Below are 6,900 nucleotides of genomic sequence, written 5' to 3' on the forward strand. Positions count from 1 at the left end.
AAAAAAAACATTGTGAAATGTTTTATCTTCAGTTCAGTGAACTTTGAACAGCAGCATTGCGTTGTTTCTTAAGCAGCAGTGATACTTGACTGGTTATAATCATTGATGACTGATGAAGTATTTTATGACAAGTCTGTGCAAATGGGAATATAGTATGTATATAAATGACCATTCTCCACAATGTACAGATGTAAACATAGGGTTTTAATGATGTATTAAAAAAAATAAATACAAAAAATTCTGAAATATTTCCTTGAATGGGATGTGGGTGTGAGTAGAACTTGCAGTAACAACATCAGCACTTGCGGTTTCTTAATTAATGCAGTGTTTAATCTTGTTTTCGTGGCTGGAAATGTTGTTTTTCCAAATTTCAGACTTTATTATAGCAGGAACGGGATCACAGCCTTTCTTGATTTGGGGTAATCTTTAAATTTCTCCATGTAATACCTGTGAAAAAAGCAAGACATTTACTTCCAAGTTTGCATAAGATAAAAACATAAACCCTTTATTATAATCGATAAGGTAACTGTGCGCCAGATGCTGGATTCTTGACCAGGTTTATTATAGTTATCTACAGCAGGTATCTTTGGAAGGCAGCAGGAGCAGCAAAGAGTGTGAGGAAACAGTCGCCACAGAGGGATTTGCTGTCATTCTGCCCTGTAAAAATCATTTTAAAGGTGAAAATGCCATGGTAAAAATGGTAATTGCTTGATCGCATGGTTTCCTTACTATATGGGAAAAAAACGGTACACTTCATAATCCCGTGATTTTACAGAAAAATACTGTTAAATTTAAAGTTTTTGGAGGTGAAAAAGAACAAGTCATCTTATAATTTACAATAAAAACCATAAACTGACATTCTTAAAATTCTCTGTGTGATAGCCCCTATTTGATGTTTTTTTCTTAGTTTTTTTCCCCCTCTCATTTTCTTAAATTAATTTTTATTGCATTATTTTAGTGTCGTGTTTATTTGTGACACAGGGTGTAGTCTTTTGTCTCAATGTGGAAATGAGAGCACATGGTGATCCGTGTACAGCAACCACAGCTGCTGTTTTCTCTGTGTGTGGCAGGATGTTTGTTTCAACTGGGATAAGAAAGGTAAAGTTTTAGCTGCTTTTTGAGTCAACAAATGACCGTATTCTCTCTTACGCTGCATCAGCAGAGACTTGCAGGATAAAATGTCATGTTTTGATGAGAGATTTGATTTGATAAGCTTGCTGTAACGTGGTGGCATTTCCCGAAAACAAGATTTTTCATCAGAAATGTGGCTAAAAATAGAACTGAAATCCAAGCAACCTGACAATTAAGCAGTCAAAGTTACATTCTGTACCAGAGTCTGGCAAGTCAGTTCAGTCTTCAGCCATTATGGTAATGCCCCCAGGCGGCATTCATTTTTAATGTAGGCAATAAGCATGTAAGCACAGTCCTGTTTAATTGAATTGGGCAAACTTAAAGGGGTCATATGATGTGATTTCAAGTTTTCCTTTCTCTTTGGAGTGTTACAAGCTGATTGTGCATAGATAAGATCCCTGAAGTTGCAAAGACTAAAGTCTCAAATCCAAAGAGATATTCTTTATCAAAGTTAAGACTCTGCCACGCCCCCCTAAAACGGCTCGTTCTAACACGCCCCCACATATCTACCTCACTATGGAAATATTTGCATAATGCCGCCCAAATGTGCACGCAAAGAAAGAAGGCGTGGTTTCAGTAACCGCAGTTAGTGTTGAAGCAGCATGTCAGGGAGATGCTGTGTGTTTCTAGGCGAAAGCAAAAGCACTTTATTTGGCCTTCCGAAATAATGTGTTTTTTGAACATTAAAGCATGTCAACATATTCTGTTACACCAAATACACAAAATAATGATCATTAAAAAAGCATCATATGACTCCTTTAAATTGTGTCTAGATTGCGTTAAGTAACATAAATCAAAATAAAAAATAAAATGACAGCAAAGGAATTACAGGAAATGATGCCTTTTAAGAAAGAGGTACGAGCCTTGACCATGTTGCCAGTTCCTCCTAGAAAAAGAGCAACACACAAAAATAAACCTAAATAAATCCAAATGCTTTATACTTAAAATAATCTCAAAATATCACAAGCTGCACCTTCCCCCTTCATTAGGCTACCTCCTTAAACTTGATCACTTGATGAGCCAAGCCCGAACAACAAGCCTTAAAGACATTAACAACCAGTTGACAATGACACGCATGGCAACATTTTAAAAGCGGGCTCTGCTAAGTAGCTAAAACTGCTGAAACCGAGCATAACGAGCGTTTGGTCGCCGTAATATTACTTTGGTCAAAAATAGCGGATACCAAATGCGTGAGAAGCCAGGACATTGCTATGGTTACCACGGTGTCAATCAATGCACATTCGAGAGTGAGTTCTATTCCGTACACACTCATTTATATGATTCAATCCGTATTTAAATATGGTTGCCACTCCTGAAATGTACAGTGTGCATGGTCGTATGTGAAGAAGCCTTTTGACTTAATATCCTCGTGGGTGTTGTTACAAAATATTTTTCGGTAACACTTTACATTAAGGTTCCCTTTATAAAGGGTTTATAAAGGTGTTAATAAATTACTAATAACTCACAAATGCATTATAAATGATTGATAAGCAGTTATAAATGCATGAGTAAAAGGGTGATTTTAATGCAATACTTGCCAAATAGTGAGCCATTTTTAACTCGCATGTTAAAAATGCTTAACAAATATATTTATAAATACTTATTTCACTCAAAACCAGATTCCTGATTTTATCCATGATGCAGCAAAAATGGACTATTTTAGCAAGACTGAAGGGTGTTGTATTTATGGTTTTCTCATTTATATCTCATGATTCATGTCACTTTTCTTACAATGTTTCTTACCAGAATCTACTCTGTACCTTACCCACGATTCTCCGCAAAATTTCATGATGCCTATCCACAGCAATGATTAGAAACTGATATATTCTGTTTATCAAGATTAAAAATTATCATCTTGATTTCTATTTTGGGAGAAAAATCATAAAAGCACAACCATGACTTAATATTGAACATTTTAATTCCAATATTACCTGTGAACCTTAATGTAATGAACCATTAATTAATAATTATAAACATTAATAACCTGTGAGAGTGCACCTTAATGTAAAGTGAACACCTGTGAACCATTTATTAATAATCTATAAACGTTAGTAACCTGTGAAAGTGAACCTTAAAGTGAAGACCTGTGAACCATTTATTAATGAGCTATAGATGTTAGTAACCAGTGAAAGTGAACCTTAATGTAAAGTGAACACCTGTGAACCATTTATTAATGAATTACAAACGTTAGTAACCTGTGAAAGTGAACCTTAATGTAAAGTGAACACCTGTGAACCATTTATTAACGAGCTATAAATGTTAGTAACCAGTGAAAGTGAACCTTAAAGGGGTCATATGATGCGATTTAAATATTTCCTTTCTCTTTGGAGTGTTAGCTCTTGGTGCATAAAGAAGATCTGTAAAATTGCAAAGACTAAAGTTAAAAAAAAGATATTCTTTATAAAAGTTAAGAGTCAGCCACGCCTACCTAAAACGGTTCATTCTAACACGCCCCCACATATCTACCTCACTATGTGGGAAGATTTGCAAAACGCCGCCCAAATGTTCATACAAAGAAAGAAGGCGTAACTTTGATTCTCGCTGTAGTATTGTTGTTGCCGCCACCGCCATGTTGTGGAGATGCTGTGTGTTTCGTTGTGAAACCGAAACTACTTTGCTTGGCCTTCCAAAAGAGGACGATATCAAAAACACAGTATAAGTCATTATAATCAGTAATTATATCCCCACTGGATGCAACAAATGCCTTGTTTGTAATGGGTTTTATTGGTTTTGTCTGGTCGTGCTGGGAGACGGCATCACAGTATGTTAAGGGGCGTAACATTTCCATCACATGCTTGAGGTATTCAGCCAATCACAACGCACTGGATAGCTGGCCAATCACAGCACACCTCGCTTTTTCAGACAGATGAGCTTTGTAAAAATCGACGCGTTTCAGAAAGGCGGGGCATAGAGGAGCAACAATAAAGCTTTGTCATGTTGAGTGACGTGACATGTGGCCAAGTATGGTGACCCATACTCGGAATTAGTGCTCTGCATTTAACCCATCCAAAGTGCACACACTCAGCAGTGAACACACACAGCAGTGAACACACACAAACCGTGAACACACACCCGGAGCAGTGGGCAGCCATTTATGCTACGGCGCCCGGGGAGCAGTTGGGGGTTCGGTGCCTTGCTCAAGGGCACCTCAGTCTTGGTGAAGGTGGAAGAGAGCGCTGTACATTCACTCCCCCCGCCTACAATCCCTGCCGGTACAAGACTCGAACCCACAACCTTTGGGTTATGAGTCCGACTCTCTAACCATTATGTACATAATGTACATTATGTGGAAAATAATGTGTTTTTTTAACCTTAAACCGCATAAACACATTGCATTACACCAAATACACAACATAATGTTATTTTTAGCATCATCGTATGACCCCTTTAAATAGCTTGCAAAAGCGGCGTGTGCATTTTACTTTAACTTTAAATAGCGGCAGTTCGGCGTCAATTGCTTGAATACAACAACAAATTACAAGTCAAACTCACTTTAGCCTATATATAATCCATAAAACTTTTATTAACAAAACAAATAAAAATACGCCATGCTATAGGGCAGGCAATGCCTAAAATAAAATAACAAATAACTTTTATAAAGTTTAAAGAGGTATACAAAACTGGAAATAGGCTAAGTAAACGTATAGTATATAACCAAATAAATAAGAAAGTAGAACGTTTATTAGCAAAACGAGTAAGAAAGCTTGGAGGCAAGGCATACACCTTGATGTCAAATAAAATAAATAAATGACACAAAGTTTAAATAAAGTAAAAATCAGCAAACAATGTGGAATCAATTAAATAAGAAACAAATGTTTAAAAAAAAAATCCAAAATCACCTTAGATAAACGGCAAGGTTCAACAGGCTTTTCAAAATCCAGAATATTGCCAAACAGGCGCTTTTGCATTTCGTTTCGAAACTAAATCATCGCGGTGGGCAAGTGGCGTAACTGGTGTTGCGGCTTAACACCGCGGTATCACCGTCAGCACCGTCTATCGCGGCAAGCCTAATATGCAGGCTAACCAGTTATTAATGCAGTCTAACGCAGTTATTAGAGAGAGAGAGCGATAGCGAAAGAGAGAGAGGGGGAGAGAGAGAGATTAAGTGCGTGTGAATACGTGCGTCTACGCGTCTCTCAGCAGTATTCAGCAGCAGAGTCTACAAATAGCGAATCTTTAAGTTGAACTGCTTCAAGAACCTCGCTACTGAGAAATGTCATGTATAGCTTTTCAGCTGAAAAACTATTTTATCGATAAATTCGCGGTGCAGCCGCAGCTCTGACAACGAGTTTCTGTTCGCGTCTCCGTGTGCGTGCGCGAGTGCGTGTCTGTACTGTGTGTGTGTGTCTGTGAGAAGAGAAAAGCCTGATTTCCGTACATAAAAAAGGATGAAGACATGGAAATAGTTTGTAATTTTTACCCTATTGTTTGTTATATTTATTTGCTCAATGTCTTCTGGAGTTTTGGTTATTTTACTGTTGTAGATATCCCATAGTATATATTATATATCTCTTCATTGTGTTTGGGGCCCCCAGGACGAGCAGCATAGGCACGTGCCTAGAATGCCTATGCGTAAATCCGGCCCTGCAAACAGCTATTTTCAACTAGCCCTATATTATAAAAATCAGCTTAACAAGGTGACAAGTGTCAGCCTCACAAAATAATTGTATTTTTTTAAAATCTTATTCAGTATATTACAGGCTATTATATATTATGTTTTGCATATATATGCTTTGAATTTAAGATTGTGACCCATTATACTTTTATCAGTATAATTATCAGTACATTTTACAACACTTTAGTGATTCTACTTTATGCACCACTTAGGCTACTTTCCTATTGTATAAACCACAAGAACAAAACCGTGTTTAGTGTGTTAATCTGATACAGCTGTACTTCTCTTGAACATTCTTAGAAAAGTTCCTTGCCAGTGTGCTTGATATGCTATTGTTGGCATTAATGCACTAATTAAAGCACTATATGTGGAATATGAATGAAGTTACCTCTGAAAGTAGTGCAAGCAAAAGGTCCAGAGCAGAAAATGTCTTCCTATCCCCGGCAAACTTTCTGTCGTCAAAAACAACAGCACAGGAACAAGGAATGATGGAAGCTCCTGAATAAACCATCCTGCCTTGGCTGGGACCATCATCCCGGGGGATTTTGTGTCCACATAACGTCCGTACGGTGTGTGCGTGGTAATTTGCCGCAGAAGGTAAAGCACTCCACCGACTACAAATGTCCAGCTACAATAGTGAATAGTGTTTTCCTGGCAAAGCATTGCTGCTTCTCTCTGTGTTTATCAATGCACTGCAGTGTTCCCTTCTCACTGTGTTGACCTTTATACTGGAAAAAAAACACCCTCATATAAAACCCATGGGTTCCTCCCACCAGTTTTTATTGGCTCTCAATGTGCATAAATTATAAGGTCCATCCTACATAAACATCTGATGTCAATGAGTGACTCCAGTCATAAAGAATGCCATCACAGCACTGAGACATTGGGACCCTGTGATTTTTCCCTAAAATTCTCCTGAAACAAAACAAATATTTATTTGCTCAATGTCTTCTGGAGTTTTGGTTATTTTACTGTTGTAGATATCCCATAGTATATATTATATATCTCTTCATTGTGTTTGGGGCCCCCAGGACGAGCAGCATAGGCACGTGCCTAGAATGCCTATGCGTAAATCCGGCCCTGCAAACAGCTATTTTCAACTAGCCCTATATTATAAAAATCAGCTTAACAAGGTGACAAGTGTCAGCCTCACA

General features: G+C 37.7%; 1 pseudogene; it reads right to left on the reverse strand.

Annotated features, from left to right (window-relative positions):
* Window positions 1–6: 6 nt before the first annotated feature.
* Window positions 7–6,452, reverse strand: LOC107594443 (3-oxo-5-alpha-steroid 4-dehydrogenase 2 pseudogene; annotated as a pseudogene).
* Window positions 6,453–6,900: the final 448 nt, after the last annotated feature.

The sequence above is a fragment of the Sinocyclocheilus grahami genome, unplaced genomic scaffold (assembly GCF_001515645.1).
Source record: "Sinocyclocheilus grahami isolate Dianchi unplaced genomic scaffold, SAMN03320097.WGS_v1.1 scaffold183.1, whole genome shotgun sequence".
NCBI lineage: Eukaryota > Metazoa > Chordata > Actinopteri > Cypriniformes > Cyprinidae > Sinocyclocheilus > Sinocyclocheilus grahami.